The sequence below is a fragment of the Helianthus annuus genome, chromosome 11 (genome assembly GCF_002127325.2).
Source record: "Helianthus annuus cultivar XRQ/B chromosome 11, HanXRQr2.0-SUNRISE, whole genome shotgun sequence".
In the NCBI taxonomy this organism is placed as follows: Eukaryota; Viridiplantae; Streptophyta; class Magnoliopsida; order Asterales; family Asteraceae; genus Helianthus; species Helianthus annuus.
In genome coordinates, this window is record NC_035443.2 from 183,568,911 (window position 1) to 183,581,931 (window position 13,021).

Here is a 13,021-nt window from a genome sequence, read left to right on the forward strand (position 1 = left end):
ACAGCGGAAGCATAAAGATAAATATATTTCAACCTTTGAATGTAATATCAAAGTATCACAATTGTCGAAATATAATCCACAGGGGATCAAAATAAAATATAAGTATTGTTCAACAGACGTAGGCATCTTAAGCTTGCGAGACTCTTTTTTGATGCTAAGGAGAATTATCCAGCCAATTACGCTTAGAACCTGCATTTAATCTTTTTAAGGAAAATACGTCAGTTTACACTGGTAAATACATTCAACCGACACTTTTGTAAAATGTTTAATAATATTGATTTGAATGCACATGGCACAAACTCTTTATAACTTGGAATAATTTATAATTAAATCTTGTAAAAGAATTACATGTTACTATGCGTTCGGTCGCCCGGGTCGTGCCGGGTTAAAGGTTAATAGACACGCCACTAAGCATAAAGCCGTGGCGGGAAAACCAACGGTTATACCTTTAATAATATAGACACATTACGGGTGTACGCCTACACCCGTGTGTCGGGGTCGTGGCCATTTCGTAAAATGATGCCAAGGATATCCGGGACATGGTCATTAAGCTCCCAAAGGCGTAAAGCCAACAAAACAAGTTTTTAAACGGGTCACATTGATAATACCCAACTACTAATGAGTTGGGGTCAATTGCCCGACCAAGCGGTATTTTAAATACCGTAACCCAAGCCCGTATAACGGAAAATAAGTTAAAAGTATTTACCTGAGCAAGTATTAATCCTTAATAAACAATGCAAGTTTCTTTTACTGGTCTCCTATTCTGGAACGAAGGTTTAAATCAACCTATTAGAATCCTAACGGGTCTTTAATTTAGCCTTAGCTAGACCGATTGGTTTCAAAGGATATTTACGATTTAATCGCATGAAAGGCGAAAACCGGGAATGGAATGTGATTCGGACCCAACAAGTTTGAAGACTTGTTTTATATGGGTAATATAATCACACTCTGGATTTTGTGGTCAAAACAATAAGGTTTGACCCGTTTCGGCTAGTTTATGCAAACTAGTTACATAAGCCGAACCGTGCGCGCATAAGGCGTAACGGGTAACCGTAAGAGTCCTACACAAGTTTCCTAAGTCAATATGCTTTAAAGAGGTTGTGGTATCAGTAGGATACCTTCCGTAATGCCCGTAACGAGTTTAAATCCATTATATGCCCCGTAGGGGTAATTCGGTCATTTTAAAGATTATAAAAGAGGTTTCTGAGTTCTACAGGAAATCTGAGTTTTCCGATCAATTTATAAAGTCCAAAATACTCTATTTATTATTTAAAATCAGTAGCAACTGGAATCGGGTCAAAAGACCTTGTAGAACTCAAGTTATGCTCGAAAAGGGTATATTCGGTATTTACCGAACCGATGCCATAACCGCAGGATATGAGCCGGTTAAAAATCATTAAAAATCTTCAAAAATCTCCAAATATTATTTTACATCAGTGGGTAAAAGGTTTGGTGCCGAAATTTGGGTTTAGATAGGCGTTATGCTAATTGCGCCATTTAATTACTAAAGTCTTCGTAAATGCGCTATTTAGCATAACTCCCATTCTAGACCTCGGATTGACGTGAAATTTTAGGGACATGCTTAGAAATCAGTAACTAAGATTATTGTCCTTTCAAATGTCCAAAATTCTCGTTTTAAAGTGAAAAGGGCGTTACGGTCAACTTTTAAGCATTTAACGGAAATGTGTTAAAGACTCGGACAAACAACGAACCGGTCACAGAGGGTTATACCATCATGTAACCTGGTCCTAAGAAAGTCCTAAGGCATATCTAAATCATACCATAACGGGTCAGAACTGAAGTCAAAGCAAAAGTCAAAGTTTTGCGACTTTCGGTTCCGAACCGGGTCAAAACAGAAAATGGTCGGATCAAACAAGCTTAGACTAGTTAATATACTTATTATCATGTTATATATGTGTTAAAACAGATTACACGCCATCTACATTACTGATTATGCTCAAAATCGCAAAAATAGCATTCTATTGACTTTTTCTAAGCAAGTTTGACTCGACATTCGGACTAGTTAGAGTGGGAATCAGAGGGTGCCCTTTTAGGGGTTTAATGCCCACATGATTACCAACATATAACTACTTTTGATTCGACAAACCACTGGACCATTTGTGATTTATCGCCAAGTCAACCGTTAATTACGACGGATTGACTTTTAGGCTATAACTAAGCAAAAACTAAGCCACAAAGGGTTAGGCATACTTACAGAAGATTGGTGCACGACCAGAGATGTTAGAAGAATGCTTTTGAGCTCCAGAAATGAGCAGATGAGTTGCTTGAAGGTGTCATGAACAATGGTGCACCACATTGCCTTTTATAATGAAATTTTGGGCACAAGATCATTACAACTCAACCTATAATTGCTCATGGATGATCAGCAGTTGTCCCTGAGTGCTAGGGGACATGTAGGAGGCTCCCATGCTTCCATTAATGCATCTAAGGTCGGTTAAAAGATCAAACTGTGAATCTGTTCATGTTTACTGCATCTGGTGGTCGGACGCGGCCCGTATTAAGGATCAGGCTGGGCTCACGCGGGCCGCCTGAATCCTTATGTCAGGAACCGTATCTTCATATGGCTCGCGGCCCGCATTAGCTTGCTTGTTTCTCTAACGCGGCACGCCTGAGGCCTGCAAATCGAGATTTTCAAATCTTTTACCATGATTAGCCTGACCTTTCGGTTTCGAAGGGGTAACTTTGCGTTTTGGGCCTCGTTTATTTACGAATAAGGGCCTCGCGACTTTTACCTGCATTGTTAAGTCCCCGGTTAGTTTAATTACTATCCGAAAAGCCTTATCTTTCATTGTTGACGCTTCTAACCCCTCGCATACGGAATTGATCATAACTTTCTCGTTTCAAAACAGAACTTCGTGAAATTTATATCGTATATTCTAGTGAGCGTAATTTACTGTTACAAAGCCTCGGGTATGTTAAAGGGTCACTCAGAGGTATAACTTAAACATGTTGACACAATTAACCCATGTAGTTTGTAATCTCTCACTTTCTTCCGTATTTCGTTCCGTACGATCCATGATTTATCCGTTTGAAGGTACGAGCATCATTTCGGGTTACTGTACAATGTATTTATCCCTCGTTGACATTTTTAACCCTCGAATTTACATACTTTCCATGTTTGTCAACTTTAATCCTTTATTCAGTATTTAATACCACGTGTAAGCTCAAGACACGTGTCAATACATTATTGGACGCAAAATTTTGAGGTGTTACATCCTCACCCCCTTAAAAGAAATCTCGACCTCGAGATTTATTGGAATAGATGAGGGTACTTCTCCTTCATCGTGGACTCAACCTCCCACGTGTACTCGGGACCTCTACGGGCATCCCATTTTACCTTCACTATAGGTATATACTTCCTGCGAAGTTTCTTATCCTGTCGATCCTCGATCGACACAGGTTTCTCAACGAATTTTAAGCTATCGTCGATGTGTACATCTGTATGCGGTATAACCAGTGATTCGTCAGCGAAACACTTCTTCAGGTTACAGATGTGGAACACATTGTGGATACCACTGAGCTCTTCCGGTAAGTTTAATTTGTAGGCAACCGATCCGACACATTCGATTACCTCGAAAGGTCCAATATATCTGGGGCTTAGTTTGCCTTTCTTACCGAATCGCATCACCCCCTTCCAGGGTGATACCTTTAGCAGTACTTTGTCGCCTACTTCGAAATTGAAAGGCTTACGCTTCAAATATGCGTAGCTCTTCTGCCTATCTCGGGCAGCTTTCAATCGATCGCGAATTTGGACAATCTTGTCCGTTGTCTCGAATATTATATCAGGTCCTGTCATTTGGACATCTCCTACTTCTGCCCAACAAACGGGCGTTCTACATTTTCTACCATATAAAGCTTCAAAAGGTTCAGCCTTAATGCTTGTGTGGTAGCTATTGTTATAGGAGAATTCGACCAATGGTAGGTGGTTATCCCAACTGCCACCTAAGTCGATTGCACATGCACGGAGCATGTCTTCCAGTGTTTGGATTGTACGCTCACTCTGTCCATCTGTCTGAGGGTGGTAAGCCGTACTGAAGTTTAGCTGCGTGCCCAAGGATTGCTGGAAGCTTTTCCAAAAGTGTGACGTGTACCTGGTATCTCTATCAGAGATAATAGACACAGGCACGCCATGCAGGGCTACAATCTTGTCTACAAACAACTGGGCTAATACATCGGAGCTATGAGTCTCCTTTATGGGTAGGAAATGTGCTGACTTGGTCAATCTATCAACTATCACCCATATTGTATCGTTTCCCTTCTTTGTCTTTGGTAACTTGGTGATGAAATCCATTGTTACCATCTCCCACTTCCATTCGGGAAATTTAGGCTGTTGTAGCAAGCCTGACGGCTTTTGATGTTCAGCTTTTACTTGCGCACAAGTCAAGCACTTTGCTACATAGGTGGCTATAGACTTCTTCAAGCCTATCCACCAAAAATTTCCCTTCAAATCCTGGTACATTTTATCAGCACCAGGATGAACGGAATATCGGGAATTGTGGGCTTCCTAGAGAATAACATCACGAAGACCTCCATAAACAGGAACCCATATCCTTCCATTCAATCTCAGAATTCCGTCTTTGCCAGAAGATAACTGCTCTTCAGTTACCCCTAGCTTTTCGTTTGGATAGTTAGCTTCTAACACAGCTTCTTTCTGTGCAGCTAACTATCGTTCATTCAGACTGTTCTTGATTTCAATGCTCTTGGCATTGATCCTGATTGGCTTCACTCTCTCTTTCCTGCTTAAGGCATCTGCGACTACATTGGCCTTGCCTGGATGGTATCTTATTTCACAGTCATAGTCGTTCAGAGTTTCCATCCAACGTCGCTGCCTCATATTCAGATCTTTCTGATTGAACAGATGCTGAAGGCTTTTGTGATCAGAATAGACCACAAATTTAATGCCATACAGGTAATGCCTCCATAGTTTCAGTGCAAATACAACAGCACCCAACTCCAAGTCGTGGGTGGTGTAGTTCTTTTCATGCACTTTCAATTGTCGCGAAGCATAGGCAATCACCTTGCCCCTCTGCATAAGCACACAACCCATTCCGGTGTGCGATGCATCACAATATACAACGAATTCTTCCATTCCGTCTGGCAATGTCAACACTGGGGCATTGCTCAGCTTTTGTTTGAGGATATCAAAAGCTTCTTGCTGCTTAGGGCCCCAATTGAATTTTATTTTCTTTCTAGTTAAAGAAGTTAGGGGTGCGGCAATTCTTGAAAAGTTTTCGATGAAGCGTCTGTAGTATCCTGCTAGACCTAGGAAACTGCGAATTTCCGTAGGTGTCTTCGGCTCCTGCCAGTTCATGACGGCTTCAACTTTAGCGGGATCCACCTGGATACCACGCTCGCTGACTACGTGTCCAAGGAACTGGACCTCTCGTAGCCAAAAGTCACATTTAGAGAACTTGGCATAAAGCTTTTCTTGATGAAGCAGTTTAAGGATACATCGAAGATGCTTTTCGTGGTCAGTTTGACTCTTCGAGTAGATAAGGATGTCATCGATGAAGACAATGACAAATTTATCCAAATAAGGTTTGCAAACGCGATTCATGAGATCCATGAATGCGGCAGGTGCATTGGTGAGCCCGAAAGGCATCACTAGGAATTCGAAATGACCATATCGAGTCCTAAATGCAGTTTTATGCACGTCTTCATCCTTGACCTTCAATTGATGGTACCCTGACCTTAGGTCAATCTTGGAAAAGTAGCTCGCTCCTTGCAACTGATCGAACAGATCGTCGATCCTGGGCAAAGGATACCTATTCTTGATCGTAACTTTATTCAGCTCACGGTAATCGATGCACAGACGCATCGAACCATCTTTCTTCTTGACGAACAGGATTGGCGCTCCCCAAGGAGATGAACTTGGTCTAACAAAACCCTTGGCTAGCAGATCATCTAACTGCGTCCTTAATTCCTTCATTTCAGTGGGTGCCAATCTATAGGGCGCTCTCGCGATAGGTGCGGCTCCTGGGATGATGTCTATACTGAATTCCACTTGTCTGTCTGGTGGCAACCCAGGCAGTTCTTCTGGGAAAACTTCAGGATAATCGGAGATGACTGGGATGTTTTCAATTCTGGGTTTCTCCTCACCGATGATTACCTGTGCCATATAAATGACACATCCTTTCTTCAAACATCTGGATGCCTTTAGCATAGATACATGTGCAGGCAATCCATGTCGAGTATCTCCTTGGATGATAAGTGGTTCTCTAGACGGAGTCTTGATTACCACTTGTTTTTGGCTACACACGATTTGGGCTTGGTTATGCGATAACCAATCCATACTCAATACTACGTCGAAACCAGCGAGTTTAAAGGGTAACAGGGATAAAGGAAATGAGTGATTCCTAATGGATATAGCACATCCATCTAAAACAGTTGAAACTGTCCCCATAGTCCCATCGGCTAGTTCTACTTCATATTTTACGTTTAAGGTTTTAACAGGCAATTTTAATAACTCGCAGAACTTATCATCCACAAAGGATTTGTCTGCTCCAGAATCAAATAAGACTCTTGTGAAAACATCATTGATAAGGAACGTACCGGTTATGACATTATCGTTCTGAATAGCCTCTTTAACATCCATCTGAAAGACCCTCGCATTGGTCTTCTTCCCATCTTCAGCCCTTTTCACATTCTTCGGGCAGTTCGTCTTGATATGCCCCTTCTCATTGCAACTATAACAAGTTGCATCCTTGAGTTTCTTGCACTCAAGAGTCCTATACTCCGAGGACTTGCATATCCCACACGGCTTCGGTGGGGATTTCTTTTCAAACCTGCACCTTCCAAAGCGGTGCTTTTGGCAAACCTTGCACAAAGGCTTGTCGCCTGACTGTCGGTCATTTTTCTTGTTCTCTGACCCCCTCTTGTTGTCACGATTGCCCCGATGCTTCTTGCTGGATCTACGTGAATCATCATCCTCACGTTTCCTCTTCTCACTATCAGCATTCCTCAACGACCTCTGCCTCACTGCATCAAGCGTGAGAGACAGAGATATATCTGCCACGGATCTGAAGGTAGCAGGCCTAGAAGCCTTTACGCTAGCTTTTATTTCTGGGGCCAAACCCCCCAATGAAGCGCGCAATCCGTTTGGGTTCCGGTGTTACAAGATACGGAACCAATCTTGACAGAGTGTTGAAGGTCGTGAGGTATGCCTGGCAATCCAGGTTCTTCATGATTAATGATAGGAAGTCAGATTCGATCTTTTCAACCTCGTGCTGAGGGCAGTAATTTTCCTTGATGAGAGCCATGAATTCCTCCCATGTCATGCTGTACAAAACAGCCTTCCCAGAGGCTTGAACCAAGGATCTCCACCACGCTAGGGCTTCACCTTTGAACGACTGTGAAACAAACTTCACCAAATCTCTCTCTGCACAACCACTGATGTCCACCACAGTGTCCATCTCGTCTAACCAGGTCATACAGTCCACCGCGCCCTTTTCCCCAGTGAAATCTCGGGGTTTGCAAGATACGAAATATTTATACGTGCAACCCCTGGCGCGAGGTGTATCATCGACTACTTTCTTCTTAGGGTGGACGCTATTCTCATTGGATGAATGTCTATCGTCGTCCTTCTTTGGCTTAGACGGAATCGAGGGTGGTTTGCTGTGAGATTTAGAGTGGGTTTTTAGCTTTGAGTGTGGTGTAGTTAGGGTTCTGCTGCGGGACTCGGTGTATTCTTCATACTGCCGATCCAGGGCTGCCTTAACAGCGTTGTCTACTAGAGCTTTCAATTCCGCGCCCGTTATATGTATCTGGGCGTTATCATTGTCATCCTCTTTTGAATGACTATTAACTCTACTTGGTTCAGTCATTGTAACTTGAATCTGCTACAGAAGATAATAACAATGTTTTATTTAGGAGTTTATTATGGAATTGTCTTTTATGGAAATTCATTAACCATGGTGAACAGAGACCATATTTGGTTAATTTGTCACTCACAGTTTATTTAGGATTTGAATATAACTTATCCTATTTACAATTGATATTGTTAGTGGCACATAAGCCTAGTCATAAGGACGTTTTTATAATATAGGTTGGGATTACAGAGAATCAAGGCATGGAGGTTTGAACCATAGTTCTTTTACCCCTTTCTGACAGGGAGTCATAGACTACAACTGTCTTTTGTCTTATTTGACAATAAGTATGGCCCGTGGGCACTACATCTCTAATGGATGTTTTAAATAAATGATCATCTTTCTTTATTGACGATTTTAACCCATGATTTACAAATCATTAATTTGGGTCTTGGAATCCTTTGAAGGATTCTTATATAAGAATGACGCGAATGATTTTAACGAATCACATCTGCCAAGGATGCTAACATGTTTACAGAGGTTAACTGGAATCTGAATCTTTTAATTAAGTCTTACCATCTTGGCCGGGTCTTGTAATGACACTAGGCTAGGTTTCACTATTAAGATTCTTTATTTAGGCAGATTAATTTAAAAGGAATGAGTTTCGATTCATTTCATATAACAACGTATATAATAAAAATGAAATTTATAACATATATTCCATTAATCAGAATAATGGTTACACACTGTCCTAAACGGGACTTTTAAATAAATAAGTACCTACGCAGAGGTTTACAGAAAACAAGTCCACGCAGGGACCATATACATAGATTGATGTCCATACAGGGACTAAAAGATAAGTCCACGCAGGGACTGAAATGCAATTGTCCACGCAGGGACTAAACACGATAAATGTCCTTGCAGGGACTAGAATGCAATAGTAAATACAATAATACATATAGAGACTAATGATCTCGTTTCTTCCTCCCTTTTAGTAGGTTTGCTAGGCCTTTAAAGAATCCGCGATTACTTTTACGTTCTTGCTCAAAGTCTCGTTCCACTCGGTTTAGACGGTGGAGGATTTCTTCTTGCTCCGGTGGAGAAAAATGTGGCTGCTGCGACGGTTGTTGAACCGGAGGTCTAGGAGGTATTGGATACCCATGAGCTGAGTAATCTGTTCCCCAAAGGTTTCCATAAGCTCTGTCTGGATGGAGGGCATTGTAATTAGCCGCAACCACGTATGGGTCGGCATCATAATTATAGTTGTAGTGCGTATGAGTCGGCTGCTCAAACGGGTTGTACGCGATGGAACCGCCGTATGCTGGTATTGGATTGTCATAGCCGAATGGTGGTGGAGGTGGTGCAACTGGTGCAGAATTCACCTCTGCAGGGTGACCAGAAGGTTCCCCTAACTGTGGTTCTTCAAGTACTGGCGAAAAGTGACTTGCACTCGAGTGGCGAGGGGTGCTAAAATGGAATTCCCCTCCTCGGGTGGACATCCGCGCGCCTGATCTCCTACGCCTTGGCGGATCTGGAGGTGCTGGTTGAACTGGTGGCGGAGGAGGTGGTGGCGTAACTGCCACGAAACGCGAATCCTCGGAAGGATCCTGTTGCTGTTGCTGCTCATGAGGCGAGAAGTGATGAGAAGGTGTGAAGTACCAATCACACTGGTTAAACCTCGCCTGGTAACTGTCGGGACCTTGATAGGGCGTTCCATGGAAGGATGACCCATCAGAGATCTCGATAGGGTGGTTGGGAGTACCTCTTGCAGGTTCTATGGGATCCGTGTCTTCATCCATATCAACCGTATTATCTTCGGAGAAATGGTCTTCAGGTCCTAAAGGGTTATAACCTACTGGTTCTTGGACATAATCAGCCGGGTTAAATCGGCCTTGAAAGAAATGAGTAGGATCGCCATAGGAACGGTGCGAAGCAGATCGCTGGAGAGGTATAAACGAAGGTTGAGGGTTACTGGGATCGTTCTCCGAATTTGGTCCAAAAGAGTGACGGTATGAAGGTGTCGAACTGTGCGAGGTAGAATGTCTTGCAGGCTCAAAGAGGTTTCTTCTACGTCTCTGAGGTTCTTCGCTCCTTGTACTCGAAGGAGCTCGCATGTTCGAAGGTCCGGCCTCGTGATCATTATGAGTAGTGATCGCCTCTTTGCCTCTTCCTCCTCTTCTAATTGTTGGTGGCATATTTCCTGCTTAACAAATCTTTAAATCATAAAAAACAATAAAAGACAAACTGGAAGAACAATTCGAATTTGTCCTATGTTCTTGTCTAGACTCAAGTATGTGCAATTGTGTCATTGAGATTAAACACATAAGGATAATGTTTAATTCACTCAACGTTGGCTCTGATACCAACCTGTCACACCCCGATTTCCACGTGTATCACCGGTGGGCCCGGTAGGCGATTACCGTGACGTAGTTGGCAATAATATAGTCAAACCATACAATATATAAATGCACAGCGGAAGCATAAAGATAAATATATTTCAACCTTTGAATGTAATATCAAAGTATCACAATTGTCGAAATATAATCCACAGGGGATCAAAATAAAATATAAGTATTGTTCAACAGACGTAGGCATCTTAAGCTTGCGAGACTCTTTATTGATGCTAAGGAGAATTATCCAGCCAATTACGCTTAGAACCTGCATTTAATCTTTTTAAGGAAAATACGTCAGTTTACACTGGTAAATACATTCAACCGACACTTTTGTAAAATGTTTAATAAAATTGATTTGAATGCACATGGCACAAACTCTTTATAACTTGGAATAATTTATAATTAAATCTTGTAAAAGAATTACATGTTACTATGCGTTCGGTCGCCCGGGTCGTGCCGGGTTAAAGGTTAATAGACACGCCACTAAGCATAAAGCCGTGGCGGGAAAACCAACGGTTATACCTTTAATAATATAGACACATTACGGGTGTACGCCTACACCCGTGTGTCGGGGTCGTGGCCATTTCGTAAAATGATGCCAAGGATATCCGGGACATGGTCATTAAGCTCCCAAAGGCGTAAAGCCAACAAAACAAGTTTTTAAACGGGTCACATTGATAATACCCAACTACTAATGAGTTGGGGTCAATTGCCCGACCAAGCGGTATTTTAAATACCGTAACCCAAGCCCGTATAACGGAAAATAAGTTAAAAGTATTTACCTGAGCAAGTATTAATCCTTAATAAACAATGCAAGTTTCTTTTACTGGTCTCCTATTCTGGAACGAAGGTTTAAATCAACCTATTAGAATCCTAACGGGTCTTTAATTTAGCCTTAGCTAGACCGGTTGGTTTCAAAGGATATTTACGGTTTAATCGCATGAAAGGCGAAAACCGGGAATGGAATGTGATTCAGACCCAACTAGTTTGAAGACTTGTTTTGTATGGGTAATATAATCACACTCTGGATTTTGAGGTCAAAACAATAAGGTTTGACCCGTTTCGGCTAGTTTATGCAAACTAGTTACATAAGCCGAACCGTGCGCGCATAAGGCGTAACGGGTAACCGTAAGAGTCCTACACAAGTTTCCTAAGTCAATATGCTTTAAAGAGGTTGTGGTATCAGTAGGATACCTTCCGTAATGCCCGTAACGAGTTTAAATCCATTATATGCCCCGTAGGGGTAATTTGGCCATTTTAAAGATTATAAAAGAGGTTTTTGAGTTCTACAGGAAATCTGAGTTTTCCGATCAGTTTATAAAGTCCAAAATACTCTATTTATTATTTAAAATCAATAGCAACTGGAATCGGGTCAAAAGACCTTGTAGAACTCAAGTTATGCTCGAAAAGGGTATATTTAGTATTTACCGAACCGATGCCATAACCGCAGGTTAAAAATCATTAAAAATCTTCAAAAATCTCCAAATATTATTTTACATCAGTGGGTAAAAGGTTTGGTGCCGAAATTTGGGTTTAGATAGGCGTTATGCTAATTGCGCCATTTAATTACTAAAGTCTTCGTAAATGCGCTATTTAGCATAACTCCCATTCTAGACCTCGGATTGACGTGAAATTTTAGGGACATGCTTAGAAATCAGTAACTAAGATTATTCTCCTTTCATATGTCCAAAATTCTCGTTTTAAAGTGAAAAGGGCGTTACGGTCAACTTTTAAGCATTTAACGGAAATGTGTTAAAGACTCGGACAAACAACGAACCGGTCACAGAGGGTTATACCATCATGTAACCTGGTCCTAAGAAAGTCCTAAGGCATATCTAAATCATACCATAACGGGTCAGAACTGAAGTCAAAGCAAAAGTCAAAGTTTTGCGACTTTCGGTTCCGAACCGGGTCAAAACAGAAAATGGTCGGATCAAACAAGCTTAGACTAGTTAATATACTTATTATCATGTTATATATGTGTTAAAACAGATTACACGCCATCTACATTACTGATTATGCTCAAAATCGCAAAAATAGCATTCTGTTGACTTTTTCTAAGCAAGTTTGACTCGACATTCGGACTAGTTAGAGTGGGAATCAGAGGGTGCCCTTTTAGGGGTTTAATGCCCACATGATTACCAACATATAACTACTTTTGATTCGACAAACCACTGGACCATTTGTGATTTATCGCCAAGTCAACCGTTAATTACGACGGATTGACTTTTAGGCTATAACTAAGCAAAAACTAAGCCACAAAGGGTTAGGCATACTTACAGAAGATTGGTGCACGACCAGAGATGTTAGAAGAATGCTTTTGAGCTCCAGAAATGAGCAGATGAGTTGTTTGAAGGTGTCATGAACAATGGTGCACCACATTGCCTTTTATAATGAAATTTTGGGCACAAGATCATTACAACTCAACCTATAATTGCTCATGGATGATTAGAAAGAACTGTGAGGAACTGTTAAGAAAGTGGGGTACATGCTTAGTATGCCAAATTTTGAATAATTATAAAGAACTGTATGGAAGATGTGAAAGGTTAACGTTGAAGGAAGTTAGAATGAAAATATAAGAATGTGTAACTATTAAAGGTGGAATGTTATATAAAGAGGGGTTGAGTGGAATGTAAAATATGATGAACATTTGAATGGATATTTGAATGAATCTTGCCCTTAGTCGGGTTCCCCCATCGTATGTGAGAGAGTTAAAGTTTTATACGCATGATTCATGGTTCGTATTATAAAACAACCCTACGTGGTAGAATGTAATCTCAATTATCGAATGAATGGTTGTAC